Source organism: Triturus cristatus, chromosome 4_1 (genome assembly GCF_964204655.1).
Source record: "Triturus cristatus chromosome 4_1, aTriCri1.1, whole genome shotgun sequence".
Classification (NCBI taxonomy): Eukaryota; Metazoa; Chordata; class Amphibia; order Caudata; family Salamandridae; genus Triturus; species Triturus cristatus.
Window position 1 is genome coordinate 700271349 of NC_140585.1, and position 25401 is coordinate 700296749.

Below are 25401 nucleotides of genomic sequence, written 5' to 3' on the forward strand. Positions count from 1 at the left end.
CCTGGGAACCCCACCACCAGACGTAGGGGGTCATGGTATTCCTACCCTGCCACCTTCTCTTTTATTTGTTTTACTTATTGTTGGGACTCGACTGAGTCTGAGTCTCAAACTGGCTGCCAACACTTCCTGGTTAAAGTGCTGGTAGCCATTCAGTTCTCATCATGAGATCTGTTGGATCGTCACAGGATCCACGTCCCTAGATATGCAAATTTCTTTTTATCTGAATATTTAAAAAAATACTGAATGGATCTGCACCAAATAACAAAAAGAGATCTTTCTGGACCAAGAACTTGCATTCTGCCAACTTTGGTTTAATTCCGATCAGTGGTTCGGGCTGTAGTCGAGTCTAAAATCTATGGTAATTAATATTGAAAATGCACTTTTCATACCTCTTTTTTCTCTGCCCCTGCTTGATGAATCACCCTTAATCTTTCCAAGCACAACAATACATAGAATGCACTTTTTTCAAAACATTTTGTGAAAATTTATCAAATGATGCCAAAGTTATAAGCAAACCAAAAAAATAATAAATATATATATATATACATATATAAATAGATATGTAGAATAGTAAATAGAGGTGTTTGATTGTTGTAACTATGCCAGCCCATGATGAAGAGGCGTATTAGCCTCGAAACGCATCGGCAGAGGCACATTGTTTGAATTAGGAGCGGAAAGAAAAGCTGCAGCGAGGCTTGACTACCTGATGGTGAGAGCGCCGTGGAGTGACCTCTCATTGCTTTTGGGCCATTGATATTCATAATTGACACGGCTGCCCACGCCGTGGAGAGGAGCACCGCTTCGGAAGAAGACTGCGTAATAGTACGGTTCCATACCGGACAGCGCAGCGTTCTTTTGCAAAATTTAGCTCTTCCTTTGTCGCTCCGCTTCCTACTAAAGGCTAAAAATGGATTGTAAATATTGGCATAAACCTACTATAGGACATTAATGATTATCGCACCCCTATAGGACTACAACTCCCAGCACACCATTGTACTAACGACTTTGGCCACGCCCACTGAGGGTATTACTAAATAAAGGCTGTTGAAAATAGAGGTGTTTGATTGTTGTAACTATATCAGCCCATGATGAAGAGGCGTATTAGCCTTGAAACGCGTCGGCAGAGGCACATTGTTTGAATTAGGAGCGGAAGGAAAAGCTGCAGCGAGGCTTGACTACCTGATGGTGAGAGCGCCGTGGAGTGACCTCTCGCTGCTTTTGGGCCATTGATATTCATATATATATATATATATATATATCCAACGCAAAAGAGGTTGCCCCCATCGAAAGCGCCTCACACAGGTAGGTAATTCATCACTTTAATGGCAGAGAGCTGCAGTACAGGTACAGGGCACTTCAACACATTTTCGAAGCCGACGCGTTTCGTGCTCCCATCGCACTTTATCACAGGCTTGATTCTTCACAACGTGAAGCCTGACGAGCACCAATTAAATACAGTAACACCCGCCCCAGTGGGCGTTGGCAGTCACACTGCCTGCTGGTCCTTGTAGTGCTCATTGAGTATTGCTCCAGTGAGCTGCTTGAACGTTGCTCGATTAAAAGTTAATGAAATACCCCAGTGGGTTGTGAAGATGTCCCGTTCACACTGGGCTGCATCATCAAACCTCTCTTTCAGTGCCTCCCGTTCACTCACTGTTGAACACCGGTTGGTGTCGACCATGAACCGCTTCCATGCGGCGAGGCAGCTTTTACGGCCGGGCCGGCCGTAACACATCCAACGCGAAAGAGGTTGCCCCCATCGAAAGCGCCTCACACAGGTAGGTAATTCATCACTTTAATGGCAGAGAGCTGCAGTACAGGTACAGGGCACTTCAACACATTTTCGAAGCCGACACGTTTCGTGCTCCCATCGCACTTTATCACAGGCTTGATTCTTCACAACGTGAAGCCTGACGAGCACCAATTAAATACAGTAACACCCGCCCCAGTGGGCGTTGGCAGTCACACTGCCTGCTGGTCCTTGTAGTGCTCATTGAGTATTGCTCCAGTGAGCTGCTTGAACGTTGCTTGATTAAAAGTTAATAAAATACCCCAGTGGGTTGTGAAGATGTCCCGTTCACACTGGGCTGCATCATCAAACCTCTCTCCCAGTGCCTCCCGTTCACTCACTGTTGAACACCGGTTGGTGTCGACCATGAACCGCTTCCATGCGGCGAGGCAGCTTTCTCGTCCGGGCCGGCCGTAACACATCCAACGCAAAAGAGGTTGCCCCCATCGAAAGCGCCTCACACAGGTAGGTATTCATCACTTTAATGGCAGAGAGCTGCAGTACAGGTACAGGGCACTTCAACACATTTTCGAAGCCGACGCGTTTCGTGCTCCCATCGCACTTTATCACAGGCTTGATTCTTCACAATGTGAAGCCTGATGAGCACCAATTAAATACAGTAAAACCCGCCCCAGTGGGCGTTGGCAGTCACACTGCCTGCTGGTCCTTGTAGTGCTCATTGAGTATTGCTCCAGTGAGCTGCTTGAACGTTGCTCGATTAAAAGTTAATAAAATACCCCAGTGGGTTGTAAAGATGTCCCGTTCATGATCCCTCATGCCCCGGGGACCGCCACCTCCCTGGGGCTTTCTTTAGTAATGGGGGCCCTCACTGGCCCCCCTAAGCCCTGGGGACCCCTAAGTCCCCAGGGCTTTGATTAATTAGAGGCGGGGGCCTCGTAGGCCCCCCTAAGCCCCGGTGATCACCACCTCCTTGGGGCTTTGTACTTGATGGGAGGGGGGCCGTGTGGCATCCCTCCAGGAGCCCTTTATGGCCCTGGGGACCACCACCCCCCAGGGCTGGCTCCTGCAATGTCCAGGGGTGCCACCTCCGGGACATTGCCGTTTGCTATGGCAGGGGCTCCCGCACTCTTTTTTTTTGGAAGCGAGACCAGGAAAACTGCTCTCGCTTCTATAAACCAAAGCAGAATTGCATTTGGACAAGGGAAGCAGCATGTCAGCAGCTCCCCTTGTGCAAAAGCAATGCTGGCTCCTGCAGGAGGTGGGGAGCCGGCGGGACCGTTGGGGCATTGGGGCTTCCCCCGCGGTCCCCAATGCAAAGGGCCAGCCCCGGGGGATGGGGTGCCGGGGCCATAATTGGCCTCTGGAGGGGGGCCACGCAGCCCCCTCCCCAAAATTTAAATAAAAGAAAAGAAGGCTGCCAGGCCCCAGGAAATGGGGTCCCCGGGGCCATAAGTGGCCCTGGGAAGGGAGGCCACGGAGCCCCCTCCCACAAAATGGGAACAACATTTTTTTTTTTAAAGCCGGCATCTTGCCAGAGGCCCCGCCCCCTACCTGCACCATGGTGCAAACGCGCCCTCCGGCGTGTTGTAAATTGGGGGATTAAGTCCCCTTCAATCCTGAGGGTCCCTGGGGGCCAACTAGCCCACCAGGTACCTCCACAGAGCTGTGTTGCAGAGAGGTGGCCTGAGGCCACGCCCCTTTTTACACCTCTCTCTGTGGTGCTTACTGGAGGTACCTGGTGGGCTAGTTGGCCTCTTGTGTCCTGAGGACCCCAGGGACACAAGTGGACTTCATCCTCCGAGAAGCAGTGCGGCAGAAGCCGCGTTTGCAATGTTGTGTAAAAAGGGGCATGGACTCAGAACACCTCTCTGCAACGCAGCTCCGTGGTGCTTACTGGAGGCACCTCATGGCCTAGTTGGCCCCCAGGGACCCTCAGGATTCCAGGGGACTTAATAGGGACGTTATAGTTATAAATTAGCATTTACAGTTTTTTAGAAATTTACTGAAAAAAACATAGGTTTAGGGACGTTATAGTTAGAAATTAGCGTTTAAAAAACCTTAGAAATTCACTGAAAAAAACCTAGGTTTAGAGACGTTATAGTTAGAAATTAGCGTTTAAAAAACCTTAGAAATTCACTGAAAAAAAACACCGGTTTCAGGGACGTTTTAGTAAGTTAGACATTTCACTCGAACAAAATCAGAGAAATTCGGCTGTTATAGTTAGTAGAGCTAACTATTTCTCGGCCCCCACAATGCACTGCTGATGATGTCACATATTACATCACTCATGATATGGTCAGTGATATCGCTGATGACATCAAAACACCAAAACCACAGAGGAATTTGAGCTGACAAATTTAAAAAGGTGATGATGCCATCTAGACAGCCTGTTGCACTTTTATAGTTAATTTGACAAATGCTTTTTGTACAACACTGTATGGATTTAGTTTAGTTTACTCCTATCAATAAACCACATGGTGGTACCTTTGCATCATTTAGTTAGAAACTTTTAATGTATTACCTTGTTCAAACAAGTACCTCATTTGCACGGCTTCTCACCAATAAGTAACATTTTTACTAGACATTCAGTAGTATTTATTGGTGCAAGTCAAACATCAGTATCTGTTAAAAAATGAAGATTCTTTTCAAATGTTATACAACATTGCTCAGCATTTCATAATGTTTCACAAACATATATAAATCCTGACACTCCAAAACGGGCAAGCTTGTCTTGAATTCTCAGTCTGGCACTACGAAATATGTGCAGGTTTTCAAATTGCTATTGTCCTTATAGGTTTGTAAATTTGCATTTTTGGAAATTATAACCATTTAGTACTATCATTGATTGTGACACACTTTTTAATTAATGACTGATATATGCCACTAGGATTATAGGGCACCAGGAAAACTATGTATTTCTTAATTTTACCCTCAATCATGAATCCAGTGGTAGGCACAGATATTCAAACTTTGTGACTGGACAGCCAAGATAACTTCCTTTTTTGTAACATTTTGAAAAAGGTAGTGTTTCTCTTCTAGTTTTTTCCCACAGAGACCCACTGATAAAATTGTCCCCATATATATCCATTCCCCTTGTGAAGTGCAATTCCACAAAATCAAAAAGAAGTCAAACATAAATGTTATTAGAACATTAGAATGTTGGGAGCTCCATGTAAGACAATGGCGTCCTCCATGCTTTTACGGGCCGGTAAAGGCCCACAAAGCAATATTCCAAAGTTGTTTTTAAAGGCCTCTAGAAGCCCGAGGGAATATAAACTCCTCTAACTCCGAGAGGCCTTTGTTTTATTTGTTGGAACATTCTGCTCTCTAGGGGCAGAATGTTCTAATAGCCTTATAGCCCTTCGTAGCTGGGCTATACCGGCTATTAAACTATTAAAGTCCCGCTCCCTTGTTAAAGTCCCTCACCTTCGGCTCAGGCCTTTAACACTGGAGCACGCCTTTAATAGCTAGTATAGCCCGCTAAGACAGGGTATAAGGCTATAGTATAAGGCCCACGTCCCTTAAGGTCTGATATAAACTGTAGGAACATAGCAAATATATAAAAACCTCAAATTTCCAAATTCTACTTACCGTAAGGGGTCTGCTCATGGTTGGGGCAAGTGCTCTGTATTGGCCAACTGACTGGGAGACCACAAAAATATTCCTCCTTTCAGAATCTATGAATAAAGTTTAAGATATATTAATAGTCAAAATGCATCCAATAGGTGCATGCCAATATGCAAGGGTCAACTCATATAGGGTATTTAAGGTGCCTCCCTACCATGTCAGCTAAAGATATGTTTAGATCTAGCCTGACAGTGTAGCTGTCTCCAGATGTTATCCAATGAACAGAAAAAAGAGCTTTGAGAAGTAGTACTGAGTGGGAGAAGGCCAGGCTTTACCCAAAAGCGGACCTTTTTTGCAGGTTCTGATTGGACAGAAGGTGTAGGCTTCCACTGAAAGTGTTTGTATTGATATGTAAAGGTTGTGAAAAAGTGCATGCTCATTGCTCAATATTGGAGACAATTGCTGGTTTATGATGACAAGGCAATAATCAAGGGAGACCAGTTCAGTATGAGGTGTTATGATAAATGCAATAGACCTCCCTAATTTTCAATGAAAAATATGCATAAATGACAATAGGCCTTAAATGATGGATTGTTATTACACTTTTCTAAATCCTGCATACAGGTGTTTCATTACAATGAATATCACTCGTGAATAACACTAAGATTTTAGTGTTGGCTATCGCCTCTGATGATCCTGAGTATAGAAGATTTGCACTGTGATAAACCTTCACACTTTAGGTTGATTTGTTGCTTGATACATATTTGTAATTTTACGACTCTATGCATGATGATTGCTTCATTAGGAAGCTTAGGTTCAATATCATAGCGCTAATTTGTTTATGATGACAGTCCAATGATGAAGGCTATAGGTCTGAGTTGTTCACTGAGAAAGTGCATGCCAGATGTTATATCTGTTTTTTTATGAAAGCTTACAATAAAAGCAGTTACCTGACATACTTATCATGAAATGCATATGTTAAAGCCAATAAGCCTATAAGGATTATTTTGATCAAATCAAGTGTATTAAACCTGTAGAAATTTATTTTTCCATGGATTCTAACAGACCAACTCAATAGACAATGGCTTTTGGTTACCTCCTGTCATAAACCTAAGGCTAGAATATATGCCCTGTGATAATCCTCATTAGGCCTTCCTTAGAGGGGTTTGCCAATTGCCAATTTGAAAAAATTTGTAATTCTAGGAAAATGTATGTCAGATGCCTTAGGCCTGACCTGTTTATTGTGAAATGGTCCTAAAAAGGTTATGGGCCTGACTTAATTATTTATTGTAAAGTGTCTGTCAAAGCAAATAGCCTTTTAAGGATGGATTATTAGTACATTGGGTATACACTGTACAATGGTATTCCAAGATGACCACCTGCTACTATGTGTAATTATTTACATACTTTTTATTACAAGCATATTGCTACCACACTTAAGTGGTGGTATTTTTTATTCGTTCTACTTTTCCTTTCACCTGTATTTGTTATTCTGGATGGGTGAGTGGATAAATGTAAGAATGGGTCAGTGAGTTAGTGAATGGATACATGAGTGAGAGAGTACATGCATGATGAGTTATTGAGTGCCTAAACTAACCAACCAGTGATGGAAGACTATTTCAGTTATAAGCCTAGTCTACTGGCATTACCAGTGTTTGCTCTTAATGGGTTCTTACTACTCACTAGTATGACTCTAGATGCATAAGGAAAACACACAGACATGTCTAATTGGAAACCCTGTCAGTTTGGGAGCAGGTCCCAGGGTAACATTTTAAAGCAAACCTTTTTTCTATAGCATGGATGTACCTGAATCTTAAGCCTTCCTCATTCAGATTGTATTGTTCATTGGCTGTTTTCAGAATTTGTACCAGTGGCAGAAGTAGCAGTGGCACTGTAGTGAAAACTTAATTTAGCTGTTTGTTACTACCAGGTCATGCAAAATATAAGAGTACATGTCCTATTTTTAACTTACACAGCACCCTACCCTTAGGGCTACTGAGGAGCTACCTTAGGGATGGCTTATGTGTAAGAAAGGGGAGTTTAAACCAAGTCGAAGTGGCAGCAAACTGCACACACAGGCCCTGCAATGGCAGGCCTGAGGCAGGTTTGAAAGGCTACTTGTGTGGGAGGCACAATCAGTGCTGCAAGCCCACTAGTAGCATTTAATTAACAGGCTCTGGGTATATGACATACCATTTTACAAGGGACTTACAGGTAAATTAAATATGCCAACTAGGTTTACACCAATTACTTATGGCTAGGGAAGAAGCACATGTACTTTAGCACTGGTAAGCAGTGGTAAAGTGCTCAGAGTTCTAAGACCAACAAAAAGGATTCAGCAAAACGTGGAGGTCAAAATCAAAACATTTGGGGAAGACCACCCTAAGGATGACAGGTCTAACACTTGTCCACCCCTCGATCTGAAAGTGGGGAGATCTACCCACTCTCTAGAAAGTTATTTTCTCTAAGGCGTAAAAACCTGGATAGACCATCAGCATTGGAGTGGTCTACCCCATGTCTACATTCCACCCTGATGTCCATTCCCTGTAGGGAAATGGACCACCTCAAAAGTTTGGGATTCTCACCCCTCATTTGCATGAGCCACCTCAGGGGTCTGTGGTCAGTCTGAATCAGGAAGTGAGTGCCAAAGAAGTATAGTCTCCGCTTCTACAGTGCCCAGACCACAGCAAAAGCTCTTTCTATAGCACTCCACCTTTGTGCCGTGGGAAGTAAGCTCCTAGAGATAGAGGCGACATGTTGGTCTAGGCCCTTCTCATTAAGTTGAGATAGTACTGCCCCCATGTCATGCTCTGAGACATCTATCTGAATGATAAACTTCTTGGAAAATACAGGGGCCCTGAGCACAGGAGTTATGCACAGAATTTGATTCAGGAAATCAAATGCAGTTTGGCATGCCTCTGTTCAAATCACGTTCTGGGCTGCTTCTTGTTACTCAGCTCAGTCAAGGGGCAAGAATGGTGTCATAGCCCTTGACAAAACTTCTATAGTACCCAGTGAGGTCCAATAATGCTGTGACCTCATTCTGCGCTCAGGGGGCAGCCTGGCTATGATGGTTTCTATCTTGACCTGAAGGGGTTGCACCTTCCACCTGCCCACCAGTTGTCCCAAGTACACCACAGACCCCTGCCCTATTTGGCACTTACTAGCCTTGATAGTCAGGCCTGCCTGTTGCAGATCCTGAAGCACTTCCTGAAGAGGAAAGACGTGTTCCTTCCAGCTGCTAATAAAGACAGCTATGTCTTCCAGATAGGTAGCACAGAAGGTCTCCATACCAGAAAGGACCTGGTTCACCGACGTCTTGAAGGTGGCAGTACCATTCTTTAATCCAGAGGGCACCACCCTAAACTGATAGTGGCCATCTACAGTGGTAGAAGGCTGACTTCTCATTGGCTCTTTTTGTTAGTCCGATCTGCCAGTACCCTGATGTAAGATAAAAGGTACGGTTATAGTGGGCAGCCACTAATAAGTCAATCACCTCATCAGCCTGGGGGATGGGGTGAGCATCTGCTTTTGTTACTGAGATTAACCCTCTATAATCCACATAGAACTTCAGTTCAAGTGTGGTGCTCACTTGGGCAGCTTTTGGTACTCGAACCATCGGACTGGACCAGGGGCTACTGGAGGGTTCTAACACCCCCAACTTTAGCATTTTGGACACTTCAGCCTTAATGCTGGACCTCACCTTATCTGACAACCTGTAACATTTATTCTTAACAAGGAGGTTGTCCCTGTATCTACGTCATATGTCATTGACCCATCTTTCTCCCTGCAGACTAAGAGGTAAGAGAGAGGTTCACTCTCCTCTTCCTCCTCGCCATCTGTCACCAGCTGCGTGATTACCTCAGACTTGTGGGTTTACCTAGGTGTCATGAGATCCACAAGGTAGTTGATCTCCCCCTTTATTAGTCACATCATAGGGTCCAGTCCAGCATTCCTGGAGGGCCCTGGACTTCACAGGCTTCATCACCCACACTTTCTGGCCAGGCTGCAAATCTACAGTTGTAGAACTTTTGACATTCCATTTTTTCATGACAGCTTGGTTGGCTTCTAAGTTACTGGGAGCTTGCAATTTGGCTTCAGAAGGCCAGCACATAGCTCACTAAATCCTAGGGATTTTTCCTGGGAGCTTGCTTGCAAAAACACAGAGGTCCCCTAACAGGGTGCCCAAGCAGAAGCATGAAATGGCTGAAGTCCTATCCCTTCTGTGGTACCTCCTTGTAGGCACAAAACAATCATGGTAAGAGGATGTCCAACTTATTCAGAAAGGCCTCAGGTTGGCCTCTAATCATGTATTTTGGGGTCTTGTTGAATCTTTCAACAATCCTATTAGTTTGTGGATGATGCGGGGTGAAGAACTTGTAAGTTACCCCACACTCCTTCCACATGGACTGCATATATGCCCCTGTCAGACACAACGTCCTTAGGGTAATCCACTTGGGTAAAGATCCCCAATCAGGCCTTTGCCACTGCAGGTGCAGTCATGGTTCTCAGAAGGATTGCCTCTGGGTACTGAGTGGCATGATCCACCAGAACCTGGATGAACCTGTTGCCTGCAGCAGTCTTGAGATCCATAGGTCCTACAATGTTGATACTCACTCGCTCAAAAGGTGTGGCAATGACAGGTAGTGTGATACGGGGGGCTTTAAGCCTCTGCCCTGTCTTCCCACAAGCCTGGCAGGTTACACTAGTCCTACAGAATGTATCTGAGGAAGACTTTAGCCTGGGCTAATAAAAGTGTGGGACAAGCCTTGCAAATGCCTTGTCTTGGCCCAGGTTTCCTGCTAGGGAAGTGTTGTGAGCCAACTCCAGTAGGAAGGCTCTAAAGCACTGGGGGACCACAAGGGCCCTTGTTGTCCCATGCAGAGTAACCATAGGCTCACTGTTAAGAGACTGTCCTCCCAGTAAATGTAGTGACTACCAGAGGCATCACCTGCTGCTTGGGCTTCAGCCTGTTGCCTCATGTGCTCAATGGTTGGACACTCTCTCTTTGTCCTACAGAACTCACCCTTGGTGGGTCCCCCTTCTACATGCCATCCAGCAAAGATGGTTCTGGGGTGACCATTGCAGGTGCTCCATCCACCTCACTGGGAGTACATTCATGGGCTGGCTTCCCACGTCCCCTGCCTTTCCTTTCCTTAGCAGCTGTCTGGGCCATTATTCCAGGCTCCAGCCCTTTTTGTCTACCATCCTTGGCAGCAATGGGCCTTGTTGTAGCACAGATCCAATCAGGGAACCCTGATTTTATTTTTAATTTTATATGGTGCTGCTTTTGACATTGGGGCAAAAGGTTGCTTGCACTAGTTGTTGAAGAGCCAAGTTTTTGAAGATTTTCTGAAGGACCAGAAGTTGGGACTGTCCTTTTAGTGTCGGGGGGGAGCACGTTTCACAGTTCTATGATTACAAAATAAAACAGTTTTCAAAATTAATCAACAATTAGCTAATTATTAACAATAAACAATTTATAAGTATTCATATAACATTTATTGTAATTTATTTGCCTTTCCTATCTATTCCCATGTAAAACCATCACCCTACTACTTAAATATAAATTACTAGCAACAATATAAACGTTTAAATATACAGCAAAATGTAAAAATAAAATGGTTGGAAAAAAAATTGCATAATTAATGAACAATCACAGTTAATTAACAATTAAAAATCAATTAACATCAATATATACCTTTTTATTTCCCCCCATTCACCTACAAAAACCTGCTAATGCAATAATTATTTACATTTAATAAATAAAAATTAAAAATACCTAATTAAACTTAAATACAATAAATAGCTATTAAACTATGGACATAATTATTAATCAATACCATAATTCATTTACAATACAAAATCAGCATTGAAATTAGATTTATAATTTATGTTGCTTTCCATCCTATTCCCCTAAAAACCCAACAGCCCTCTACTACATTATAAATTACTAACTTAATTAAAAAACAATTAAACATTTTAAATTGCAAACTATTCTCTAAAAAATATTAATAATTACCAACATCTAAAATTAATAGTTTAACTGATATATAATAAATGAAACAAAAAAAATATTTTTATAACATTTAAGTAAAGAATATTACATGAAACAATATTATTTCAAATATTATGCCATAAAATAATATTTTTGACTAGAATATTCTGTGACAGAATATTTTTGTACAAACTGTATTCTTGACACAATATTCATATATCACAGTATTAAAATTGTGACATGTTGTCCAAGCACTGGTGGAAATTGGCTCTGCCATTTCTTCTTGTGCCTTGACAAAGCTCCTACCTTGCCATGTTGATCCCCAGGCCAATATATTACTTGGTACTTAAATCGGTCGAATAATAAAGCCCATATAGTATTTCTCGAATTCAGATACTTTATAGATCTGAAATACAACTGATTTTTTTGATCAGTCCCAATCATCATCTTTTGTTTAGCCCATTGTAAATAGTGCCTCCATTGTGAAAAAGCATATTTAAATGCTAACAGGTGCATGTCGTAAATTGTATAATCTCTCTCAGACACTGAATGCGTTCTTGACTAATTGGCCAGAGGATGGAATGTTTTTGTCTCTGGGCCTGTTTGAGACAAGGAAGCCAGATGGCAAATGCTGAAACGTCTGTTTTCACAATGAGGGGTAGATGAATGTTTGCATGTTTCTAGATGGGAGCTGGGATTAATACTGTTTTCAGAAACTATATAGACTCCCCTTGTTCTTTTCTCCAGACTAAAGATTGCCCTTGTCTGTGGTAAAGGTGTATGGGTTACATATAGACTTGCTTGATGCAATGGCGATGATATGGCAATAGGCGTTTGCAAACCCTATAAAATATCAAATGTCTTACTAGTGGTTGGCGTGCTTTCACCTTCTTGTGATCCATAATGAAGACTTCTTTTGATATCTCAAATATCAGAAACATGAACCGGTCAGTCACAAAAACACATTTCTCTGTTCATAGGATTCCTCTGCCATGAATGTGATGCTGATTGAGATATTTGGCGTAGACAAGAATATCATTTAAATATGTAATTATGAATGTATTCAGTAAATCCATAAATATGCAATTCACTAAATGCTAAAACACTGCTTTGGTGTTACCCAACCCTAATGGCATCACCAGGTATTTGCAGTAGTCCTAACAAATACTGAATGATGTTTTAACTTCTTTCACGAACTTGAACCAGATAGTAGTCTCCTATGTAGTCTAATTAGCAGAAGACCCTGGCACCTTTAATCTGATCTTAAAAGAAAGAAATGAAGGCCAGAGGATAACGATTGTCGATGGTAATAGCGTTCAATTCACGATAGTTAATAAAAATTCCCATTTTGGCTTCTAGATAAAAAAGTCAGAACCGCTGCAGCTGATGTTGAATGTCTGATGAAATCTTTCCCTAGGTTTTCCTCTAAGTACTTCCTCAATACTTCATCCTCCTTTACAGTTAAGTGTTACATATTTCTGTGAGAAATATGAGCAGCCTGTACCAGATCAATGGCAGAGTCTTATGGTTAAAGCAGATGTAAAGAGTCTGCTCACTTGTGATTGAAGACACCTACGAACTCTCTGAGAGCTCCAGGATACTTTCTTTCTCAGACCATTGCACTTCTTCAGGCCGGTCCCTCTTTTGACTCTCTGTGTGTTGACACAGAATGCTGTGTGGTATTGATGACTTTTCGAGGCACACAATCTTCCTTGAAGTTATCAGACATAAAGCTGATGGCTGAAAGCTCACAGTTAGGCTTGCAGTTATTTTTCTTCAAATATAACATTCCAAAGATAATTGTAAACTTTTTCCCACCAATTATGTCAAATATGGGGATTCTACATATTCAGATTGAGTGGACACAAATATGGTGTGATTTTCCTTAGAAATAGGTTTTGACTTCAGTTCAGTTCCATCAACACCTGGAATTTCTTCAGGATGATGCTTGGATCTTCTTATAATGTCATTCAATACGTGAAACTTTGTGCCGATAAAGCACCCTTTGATAGATAGGACCATATCTATTTTAAAAAATGTGCCTTCATATTGATAAATGAGTTAGCGATCTTGGAGTTTGACTTCCACTTGTCCATTGTGGACAAGATTGAATCACTAAATGTGAAGCTCAGCTGAAGTACAATGATCATCACTTTTTCATCTACGTTCTTTCTTCTGCCCAGGTAAAGAGCTCTTCACTCTTATTAGTTGCCTAAGTTCAGTTTCATCTGTGGGTCTTACGGTATTATTGGACAAAAAATTCTATTGAAGTCTCGGACTACATCTTCTTTCCTTATTTTTTACTTTCTTGTTGGGTGTCTATTTGAAGGGTTAATTCAGACAATACACAGGACAATGATAGTGTCTCCTTTGACTCATCATGTAATCCTTGCTAAAAGGACACCACTGATGCCTCACCTGTAGACAAGACCTCAATAGAGATTTGCTGGAACCGACTTTGTAAACAAATCCAAATTACATTGGAATTGATAGTAGTTATTTGATCAAGAGCTCTTGTTCAAAATGAGTGTTGTTACTTATATAAAAGCATATTTTGTTAAATGGAATAACATTCATGTGCCCTTGCCACAAATGTTTTTGATTCTGCTAGGAATGTTTAGAACAGGTGAAGCTCCCCAGAGAACTTCCCTGGTTAAGCAAGATTGCTTCCTGCTCCACTGCTCCAGCCCACCCCTTTGCAGGGACTCTGGGAAGACAACCCTAAATTTAGTATTCCTTGATAGGAGAACTACTGTCCAGATGGCCTGCGATGGCATTCTCAAAAGTGGTAGATGTCATTTCAAAAGAAAAAGGGAAAGCTTGAGTTTGTTTCTGCTTAGCACTCTCAAGTTTGGTTTGAGTCTTTGAAATGGCTTGTCCTTTAAAAGATTGACAACTGACTCCATAGTAGGGATGATGAGTGGTTTAGTAAGTCATCAAAGTTATAGGGATACCAATGTAATGCCCACCAAAATATAGCCAACAATGCCAATCCTCCACCTGTTCAAAAGTAGCAAAAAACAAAAGGGATGTGAACCTGGAGAAAAATGGGGGGAAGGGGAAGACATTGGAGGCTTTGGTTTCAAATGGCACAAAAAGCAACAGAGTCTTACCAGAACCATTACTCAGATACTTTTAGAGACAGAGTCACAAAATATATTGTACTACATTTGTAATGCTAATAGATATGGTGGAATGTTATGTACTGTCACTAGCATGTCTGAGAAAGACTGTAACTAACCTCGGTCCACCCAGGTGTTAGGCCTGGAGCCAAATAGTTGAGAGGCTACTTGAAGGGATGTAGAAGATCTGTGGAAAAAGGGAATGGGAACTGAGAGGTAGTACAAAACAAATGTGGGAGTACACAACAGCCAAGTGATGATTTATTTAGAGCCAACACAACAGACATTGCCAGGCTATCACTCAAGGTATGCACTAAACCTTTATAAGTCCTGACATCAAAGTCACTCCCACACCTGGTGGCCAGGTCCAGTTCCACATATTCTGCAATAATGCCCTCTTCTATGCTTAAAGGGTGGACTAAACCTGGCATGCCAGTAATATAGAGTAGAATTATCTTATATGTCCTCACCCTAACAAAGTCCGACACTCAAAAGCACTGCCTGACACTCCTTCCTATATGCTGGTCCTCGTGAATAAGGGGACAAAATAGACCTAACCCTGGCTAAGGAACCAAGCAATACATGAACATTTCATCACCAGAAGCTTTGGATAAATATATGTTAGAAATGGGATTCCTGGTTGGCTGAGGTATGCACCCAGGCCAGGCAGGAACCACCACTCTAGTCAGGGTAAGCTAGATGCACACTAAAAGATAACCCGTGCTCATCTCTGGTAGCTTGGCACAGAACAGCCAGTCTTATCTAAAAAGGCAATGTGTAAAGTATTTGTGCAATACACAGTAACACAATGGCAGCACCACCAAAAATACTCCACACAGAATTCCTAATGCTAGCTTTTGAGAGGGTTAGACCTCACAGAAGTGAATAACAAATTAGGCTGTTTGTCACCATCAGGACATGAAAAACAGAAAGGTACATGTTCTATCTTTTACTTGCATAGCACCCTGCCCTTGGGGTTACTTAGGGTCTACCTTATGGTGACTTATACGTAATAAAAGGGGAGTTTAAGGCTTGGCAAGTAGTTTTAAATGTCAAGTCAAAGTGGCAGTAAACTGCACTCACAGGCACTGTAGAGGTCAGCCTGAGACAGGTTTGAAAGGCTACTTCTGTAGGTGGCACAATCAGTGCTGCAGCCCACTAGTAGCATTTGAAGTACAGGCTCTGGGTATATGGTATACCACTTTACAAGGAACTTATCAGTTGCCAGAATTGGTGGGATTCATATGTACTTACAACTATAGTATAGGAATATTCTGGTTTATTTTTTTTCTTCTCTCTCTTTTTTCTTTTTGTTATTCTTTTAATAGTTCTATAATGAAAATTATAATCTAGTCTTTTCATATTGTTTACTCTCCTCTTCTCTTTTCCATGTTTTCTCTTCTTCCTGGCTCCATGGTCCGTCTCAAGATAGCCTCAAAAGAAGAAGAGCCACCAGGGGTAAGTCGCTTTTCTTTCTTCCCCTTGTCATAGAAATATTTTTGTGTCCTTTGACTTTTCTCCAACTGGGTGTGAGCTAAGTCTCTCAGTTTATCAATACGTCATCTTAATTGTTGGACACAATCCAACCGGTCTTGTGCTTCTGTCCCTCCATCCTTTTCCCAGACTTCCATTGTCATCTCAAGTAAAGTTCTAGGCTGTCCACCATAGAGAAGTCCAAATGAAAATCCTAAACTGCTTTGAACCTGTCCTCACATAACAAAGAGAGCCAAAGGAAGGAAGAGGTCCCAGTTTCTCCCCTCTCCCAGGACCATTTTTTGGAGTGTGAGTTTGAGGGTCCCATTAAAGCGTACCACTAAGCCATCTGTTTGGGTGTGGTATACAGATGTTTTGAGGTGATTGAGATCCAGTATAGTACATATTTCTTGCATTAGTTTTGAGACAAAAGGAGTACCTTGGTCAGTAAGGATCTCCTTATGGAAGCCTACCCTGGAAAATATCCAAATGAGAACATGAGATATATTATTTTCCGAGGCCAAATTAGGGGAACCCTCTTCAAGATAGTGGTAGCATAATAGACAACTACACAGCTCAGAACCCTCCGGGCTCTAGGTTAGATACCTCTAGGTCACTCATGGTCTACATGGACTCTGCCTAACTTTACTAGGCCCACCTTTGCCCTTGGGCATGCAACACTATGCCTACCACTTCTCTGGACAAAGGTACAGTGCCTCAGCACTGATGCGGTCTTCTGGGATAGGTCTACATCCCACCCCTTGGGTCACTAGCTGGTCTCCCTTCCAGAGTTTGTTCCAACCAGTACCCTCTCTCCGTTTCGTCCTTGCATCCCAAAGATGCAACCTCTCTGGACCCTCACCCTCAGCCTGCTGCTGAGGTCATTCTGCTGCCACCACCCTTTCAGGATGACTGGCTTCCCTAAAGAAAGCACAGCCACGTGTGCTTCCCACACAGAAAAGCACCCTTTGGCCTCTGGCCTGGTTCTCTGATTGGACCTTAGACCAGCCTCACCACCACACTGGCAGTGCCAGGAAGGAACACTGAGGGTGCCTCATCAGACATCCTACAGCTCATTCCCCCCGTCAGTAGCTCCACACGGAAACTACCCAGGGAACCTAGACGCCTTCCTTGTTCTCCGCTGCGAAAACAGGGCCTATGCACCCTTCCCTCCGAGACGCGCGCTCTCCTCCCGGAGTACCCTTGGAGAGACTGTGGGCCAGAGCTAGCTAGACCCAGGCCCACCTCTCATGGCTCTCCCCGGTCTCCCTGCAGTGCCTTGGGAGACTTCCCAGGGACCTACATGGTCCCTGGATGGCCTGCACCACACCTTCTGAAGAGCAGGGTCCCTTCACTTAAGATAGGCCCCACGTGCCTTCAGAGTAGTACTACCACTCTCAGCCAGGGACCCTAAAGATCCCGGCTAGGCCTGCATGACCCCTTAGTGAAATACAGGGTCCCTTCACTTAAGATAGGCCCCACCTGTGTTCAGGGTGGTACTACCTTGCAGAAGTCCACCTCCTGCCTTGAGCTAGGGGATCACCCCCACGCTCCTGGTCCTTGGGTCCAAGTCCCACAGGACCTACCTGACTGGTTACCAGCTAGGCATCGCCCCAGCCACCACTTTAGGTTCCCTCCAACAGCTCCTGGGGTTCAAGTCCCACAGGAGCTACCGGACTGGTCACCGGTCACCCGACCCTGACACCTCAGGGTCCACCACTAGCCCTTCACCTGGAACTAGGGAGCACATTGCCCCCACTCAGATCTCCACTGGGTCAGTTACCTAGCCCACCTAGGGTACCTAGGGGCTACCACTACACACCATCACTCAAGAACTACCCTCCTTGGGGGTCACCCACTACCAGGGGCCACCCCTGGGTTGCTCACCTCCCCACCAGTTAACCTGGGGGACCTGCCAGACACCCAACTCTACCACACCCTCCTCCCACCATGATGTAGGTATCAGTTGCTGTCCCTATCTCTTAAGGAGACACCCTCCTCATGCAGGTGTAGTGTATGTAGTGTTAGGGTTCAAAGGTGTACAATATGGCTTAGAACATTTGTATGCGATCATTTCCTGGAAAGCACCATCCCGCTAGCACATGATAATCAACATAGCGCGCTCAAATCAATACAGTTAACATTTAAACCATAATAACTTCACATGACACATATGGGCGTGGGGCTTTCCTTTCCCATACCTTTAGTTCACATAACCAAAACTTTGAACCCTTCTCAGAGCCTTGCGCTCTTCCATTTGCTCATTGCTGCATAGGTAATGTGTGGCAAACCTGGACTTATCAAATGATATAAATGCGCACCAGAATGGGATACTATGTTTCCCGCCGCTATACACCAATGATGGAAAACGAGGCAGCATCTGTGAGGCCTGCACAAATAACATGACTACATTTGTCCTTCACTGGGAACCAAACACCCAATTGTAGCGCCTGACTCTCAGAGGGTAGCATTGCAGAGCAGTCTGAGGCTTACTCAAAGGAGGTGGTGTGGGCTAGTAATCGCCATTTGCAGGTGCGCAAAAATAACATTCAATAATTGATTGTCCAGTCTGTACTTTGCTTTATAAAAGTAAGAGTAAATTTATTAAACACACACACTACTCGATACTATGCACCAATTTACAAATATACATAAGCTGTTGGAATTACTTTGTGACTTTGCATAACATCTCCACCCCTCCCGTGGGGGGTGGCGTCTAGTACCACTACTCCCATGTATGCACATCATCTTGCCCCCAATGCCATTAGTTGAACATAACCTGGGGTGTGGGCCCTGCGCACTGGCACCATCCCAGTGGCAACCCATCCCATTACCTCAACAAGCATTAAAAATGGGTGCACCTGTCTTGGTGACACATGACCCTGACTGAGCATCTCCTACTGACCACAAAGTATTGCACCTCTGTATCTTAAGGGCTAGCAGTCTGGGGTCTTCACCTAAGTGCAGCAGCAAGAATATAAGCACACTTTAGAATGACAGTACTCAGCACATTTGTGGATCATTAGATTGTATTGCAATTACAGCCCTAAAGGCATCACAGATAAAATCACAGGAATTATATGTACAGCCAGGCACCCTAGCAGGAAAGTCTGGCCACATAACCCCACTTTGCTTATGACATCACCTTACACCGGTACTTCACATTGAACACGTGAACTTCAGTCCCCCTAAAAGAAATACCCATTAGTTAATGCATTTCAGTGCAATTACACCTCCAGGGGATGCTCTTCTCTAGACGTCACCTACTCAGCCCTCCACTCCATTATGCACTTTTCAACCCTCCTCCAGCTGTAGAATGAAAGTTTCTGCCCAAGAGGAGTTAACATACTGGCTGAGCCCTTGAGGGGTTATTCTTTTTAAGTCCCTATGTGACTTAGGGGTTGATGTCTCTTTGTGCTGGGGGGGAGGCTGTGCTTCTCCAGCAGCTCCCCCTGCACCTTTTCAACATTGAGTGTGACCCCTCTCCTCTGGGGGCCACCAAAACGCCAAAAACGATCGATTCAACATGCCCTGCAAGGCATTATGGGGAACTTCAGGCTCCTGCTGATGAATATTATAGCAGCAGCTCTCCCTCAGCGATGGGGAGAGCCGCGATCTGTGCATCCGGCCACTTTGGCTGCCCGTTGGAGGGTTCGGTCCCACATGGACCCTCAGGTGAGTAAGAAAGCTCGGGGAGCCCACCCCCAGCCGCTTCTGCAGTGTCTTTGGGGCCCGGTCCCACCTGGGCCCCTGGCACCGCTTCTCCTCCTTTGCGGGGACCCAGTCCCACCCAGGCCCTCGGCAACCTTGGCACTTCTGGTGGTGGGGGCAGCCCGGAGAGCCCACCCCCGGCTGCTGTGGCTGATGCCCGTCCCGCACACTTGTGTGCGGCCGCGGGAGCCAGCACTGCTCTTCGGGTCTGCCCGCTCTGGTGGGCAGATGCGGCGGCTGCTGCAGGACCCGCGAGACTTCGGGGGGAGTGCGTCGACACTCCCCCGCCTCCCACTAGCTTTGGGGCCCAGAGATGGGCTCCCGGGCCCCTGCGTCCTCTTCACGGGGAGCGCGCCCACGCTCCCCATTTTCGCTGCTCGCTGGGGGCCAGGCTGGGCTCCTGGCAACCCCGCCTTCCTCATCTTCATGGGGAGTGGAACGGCGCTCCCCGGGTTTGGGGCCCGAGGATGGGAACCCGGGTCCCGCCCCCCCTGCCAACCTTCACGGGGAGCGCAACGGCCCCATCTTCATTTTTTGGTGGGGGCCAGGCTGGGCTCCTGGCACCCCGCGGGGGTGCTCTCCGGCTTACATCTTCGCGGGGGCGCGATGGCGCTCCCCCGCCTCCATCTTCGGTGGGGGCCAGGGTGGGCTCCTGGCCCCACTGCAGGCACTTTTAGGGGGAGCGCGATGGCTCTCTACGGTTTCCCGTCTTCTGGGGGCAGCCCCCAAGGACCTAACCCACCCTGGGGGCATTTCTGAGACCGGCGACAGAGCCCCACACGCTTCGTTGTCGGTCTTCTTAGGGGTCAAAGGTCGCCTACCTTCAGGTCCATATCTCAGCCCCTGGGGGTCCGATCTGCCCCATTTTCACGTCTTCTTGCTCCTGGTGGCATCCCCCAGACACTGGGAGCACTCTCCTTTGCCCTCCGGGTCTCCAAGAGGGTGGATTCAGCAGGGATCTGTCTTCACTGGCTCCCTGCCTCAGCCTTTCGCCTGCTCCTCTCCTGGGCCTCTCTTCTCCCTGCGCAGAGGCCCCTGCTTCTGCTCCCTGGTCCTGGACTCTTCTTCTGGTGCTTTTCAGGACCCTGGGGCAGTCAGGGGGTTCTTCCTTCCAACTGCCCATTGTGCCAGGCTCCAACACCTTCTGCTTCAGCAGACCACACCCCAGAGAGAGCTTCTCTTCCTATGCAAGCACTTTTTGAAAGTGGAGTAGGGGGCTGGCAGGAAGTCTCTGTTGGTTCAATTAAACAGCGACACATCACTTCCCTGCCCCTGCTCCCTCCTGCTTGTCCAGCCCCTGGGTTGGTTCAAAATGGCTTTGTCCAGGGTCTCTGGCCATATGATCTCTGAAGCCTCTTCCCCCCCACGCTACCTTCCTTCCTTGGTGCAGCCTAGTGCCTGGCACCTAGTGATGGATGAGCCTGTAGCCCCACTCATCTTCTCTTCCTGGAGAGGAGGCCTTAGCTTGTGGAAGAAAGGTTATCAATCCATCCTGCTGAGGTCAGCCCTCAGCCAGGGTCTGGTTATGGCTGGCTCAGAGAAATATGACAGTCCTGTATGACCCAAAAGCAGTACAAATATGACTTTGGACTCTGCAGAACACTTCTTTTCACATTAGCTACAGTGGACTTTAGTGCGTGTCTGGAATCTGTAGGCCTTAGGAAAGTGGAACTAGCCCATGTGCTCCCTATCCCCATAAGAGAATAATGGAATAAACCCTGTAAAGCACACTGACTTTCCCTGGCATGTCTCATCCCACTGGATAAAGCCTATTCCATGTCACCACCCAATTCTGCATAAATCCTGCCACACCATTCCCTTTGTAGCTGCTCCTGGACTGCGCACGCTAGGAATCTCCACTGCGCAGCCCGTACACGTGTGCACACGCATATACACATGTGTCTGCGTGTAACCAGCCCGGTGTCCCTTACTCCAGCTGCTGCGCAGTGGCCTGCTCAAGCCAGGGAGACACAAGTAAAATCCCTATGTGGTCTCTTACATCCTGAGTTCACTGTGGGTGAGTCCCAACTTATGAGGCTCCCCCACAGTAAAAGCTCAACAATTAGGTGCTCAAAAAGCAAAAAATCTGGACGGCCCATAGTGTCAGAACCACCTTCTAACAACAGACATATGCGTTTCCACTCTTACATTTTTGGAGGGGACCAATCAAATACATTTAATACTCTCAAATGGTGTTCACACTGTAGGTAAGGGTTGGAGAGGAACTGAGGGAGGTCTATAAGGATTTTTTCATTGGATCTCACATTGATGACAATATTTTTTTATCTCAGCATGAATACCTGCCCATTAAAAATATCTCAATATTATTTGGGATGTCTTTTTCACCCCTCTATACTTTTTTGGAACGAGGGGTTGAAGATCCAACCCAGGTTTTCCCATTTTACATAAAAGACCCTTTTTTAGATTGAACTGGGGAAAATGAGACTGGGTGTTCTTTTTATTCTCTGTGACATCTCTCCATGCAGTTTGCAAGGTTCCGTCATTTCTTTGAGCATGGTGAAAATCTTGGTCTAATTGTCATCGCTCAGTGGTAAGTAAGGCATTTTGATATTGAAAAGATCGGTTCCTTTCCTTCTGAGGTATAAAAGAAGGTAATTGTGCTTGGAACCGGGAGAGGAATTCTGTATTGTCTGTACCAAGTATGAACTCTTCCAGAAGATTTGGTACTATCCCCTACTTCTCCTTTTAAATCACTGCCTGCTTTTGTAGTTACCACTACCTCAGCAACCGAATAATTCTTTTCATCCCCACGAACGCATCTAATTTCAATTTTTTTGTATGGGAGAAGTTGTGAGGATTGTACCCATTTCTGTTAGATAACTGATTGTCGGGACCCTGAATCTAACAATGCAGTAATGCTTCGGTTTTTACAGAAATTTACTTACATAAAAAAGCAATGAACCAGCTCTTGTGAGTACAGGATGGCATGGGGGACACAACTGATGTCCATGGATTTCTTGTTAGGACAGGATCAAGATATATGTCCCCACTCGCCGCAGTAAAACATTGAGGATTTTTGAAGAGAGTTATCTTAGTCCTAAATGTTAGAATCTTGAATGGTTCGGTCATGATTTTACTAGATTTCTTGTCACTTTTGGCTGGGGTATTGGTCCCTCCTCAGTTATTTCTCTCTTGTTCCCCTAAGTAGAAACGTGGTTGGGCTCTGGAAAAAGTAGTAGCCATCTCTACGGCTTGTTCTACTGTGAGGCCTGTATGATGTCTAAGCCTTTTTTGGTTTGCCAGAGGTAGGGCCTCCAAGTATTGTTGTAAATACAACAAATTCATGATTTCTTCTTTGTTTTATTCTAGGGGTCTGAGCCATTTATCCGCCACCAGCTTGAGTTTGAAAAATAGAGTGTCGGGGTTATCCCCATTCTTTTCTAATTTTCAGGCGGTATGCTTCTGCATCTAGCTAGCCCCAAGTGATCCAATATGATACTCTTAATTTCTTCATAAGAGATGGTGCCCCAAGGATTAGCTACCAGATCGGCTGCTTGAGCTTCACCTACTAATAGGAGAGCCAGAAAGAAGGGCCACTTGTCGGGAGGCCATGCACAAGCTTTAGTGGCTCTGGCAAAATTCAAGAGAAAGGCATCCGGATCAACTACAGGGACATATTTCTGTAAGGAAATATGGGGGCCTGAAGGTGAGGTTCGGGAGGTAGAAAGATTAGAGGTTAATTTAAATTGATGATTTGCTACTTTGTGAAGACTCTTGACTTGGAGTTTCATTGAATCCTTAAATGTTTCATGATCCGCTTTGGCAGAGGACATTTGCATTTTGAGAGCCCTTTGTAGTTCCTTGACTAAGTTGTTGCACGACGTTCTCCATTTTTATCAATAGAGTCAGTGTGCCCTCGCTCTCCACAACTTGTTAGAAATTGCAGGATTTAAATACCCGTACAACTATAGCATAGGATTATTCTGGTTTATTTATTTTTTTCTTCTCTTTTTTTTTCTCTTTGTATTCTTTTAATAGTTCCATAATGAAAATTATAATGCAGTCCTTTCTTGTTGTTTATTATCTTCTTCTCTTTTCTAGGTTTTCGCTTCTTCCTGGCTCCACGGCCCATCTCAAAATAGCCTCAAAAGAAGAATAGACGCCAGGGGTAAGTCACTTTTCTTTTACCCAATTAGGAAAGTGCCGTATCACCCAAAAAACTGATACCAGTGTCTAGGTTCAAAGTGGTGTGCAATCTTATAGAGAAGGTGGAGGGAATTCATTAGGTGCACCAAGTTTTGTGAATGTTACGTTTTAAACCAAGGCTGTCAGATTCCAGAGGCGTAAGCACTTACTAGGCTTCTTATATAAAAAATAGGAAAATTATAAAGAAACAACACAAGAAAGTCTTAAAGAACTAAAGATTTCCAAAATATATGGGAAGGTTAGTTCCTATTTCCCTCCTGCTTCCCCGTGGATCCGGCCCCATACCTGACTAAGCCACGTTTGTCCAGAAATGTGGCGGAGCTGTACGTCCAACCGAGGCCACTGCTACAACCTTCCGCTTCTGTCGGAACACAAAGAAGCGAGCCCGGAAGAGGTGTCAGCGTTATCCTTGCCTGGGTCGAATGGCTTGCGGTTCGCGTTCCCCTGGCTGCTGGTCTCGTGGTGTTTAAGTCTCGAGCTGCCCTCTTCTCCAGTCCCTAGAGAGAAACCAGTTTGGTTTGGGGGACTTGGAATGTGCGTTCTGCTCAAGTTGTCTAGGTACTGCTGCTGGTTATGTGTTCACATCAAAGGCTAGTGAAAAAACCTTTTCGATGCCTAGAGGGTAGAGAGGATTCAGAGTCAGAGTAACTCCTCCTTATTATAATCAGTTAACCACTATTGAATTACTCTAACAGACCAACAGTGGTCAATATGGATGCACTATGATGGGAAAGATGTGATGAGCTTATGTGGGGTAATCTCTCTTTCTTCAGCTGAAGGTGAGCAAGGAAAAAGCTTCCTTTTTGTTTAGATACCCTCACACACCCTAGTGGTGTCATGCTTCATCATCGGGTCACCCCGACGCCTAAAAGTCGGGGTGGGCTCAACCACAGTGTTGGGAGCTCTTGAAAGAAGTGTATGACCTGGGGGGCTGAAAGATTAAAATACCTCAGACAGATCCCCGGTATCCCTTTATTTTTGGGTCTGTCTGGGTTAGTAAAACAAAAAGAATTTGGGTCTTATTGGAAGTCTTATGGTCCTAAGACCCTAGTGCCAACATGTTTCAGTCCATTAGTGGCCATAAAGGTCCAGGACTTTCTTCAGGGCAAAGTAGGCCTCCCTAGGGGACAGGAAAAAGGGGGGGTTCCCTATCCTCCGCGTCGTACAAGGGCAGAGTAGCTACTCCTTGTGTTAATGATTGATTATTTATCAATCATGCGTCATCCTCCATCTGAAAAGAGAAGAACAAACGACAAAGAAACAAACAACATACATTTGTACGATATCATAATAGTATTTCTATAATGCTGTGTCCCATAACGGGTGCTTTGGAAAAAGACCAAAAACCACAGGTGCCAAATTGTGTCTATGACATAGTGGTGTTCAATTCTTTCCAGACGTGTACCACTCATATCCGTATCTGTACATAATATTGCTACGTGACAGATGATTAGTGTGGTGGCGAATTTGCTCATATCCTGACAATAAATTCTTGCCAGTTGGTCTATATATTCTCAGTAAAATAACTCTATACCTCGCTCTCACTCATCACTCACACCGTGCTTGTGAATAAAACATAGTCACTGATTATTATCTCTCCTTACAAAGGGTTG

The 25401-nt window shown here is 44.8% G+C and overlaps 1 long non-coding RNA gene across 3 annotated transcripts in view; it reads left to right on the forward strand.

Annotated features, from left to right (window-relative positions):
- The window catches only part of LOC146855396 (uncharacterized), a 200263-nt gene that overhangs the window by 60397 nt on the left and 114465 nt on the right, over positions 1–25401 (forward strand). For 2 of the 3 annotated variants that reach the window (XR_014980829.1, XR_014980830.1), the window contains exons 2-3: positions 15866–15895; positions 23684–23750. This is a non-coding gene — a long non-coding RNA (uncharacterized LOC146855396). The remainder of the gene's footprint in view (positions 1–15865; positions 15896–23683; positions 23751–25401) is intronic. The other variant, XR_014980828.1, reaches the window with a different exon arrangement.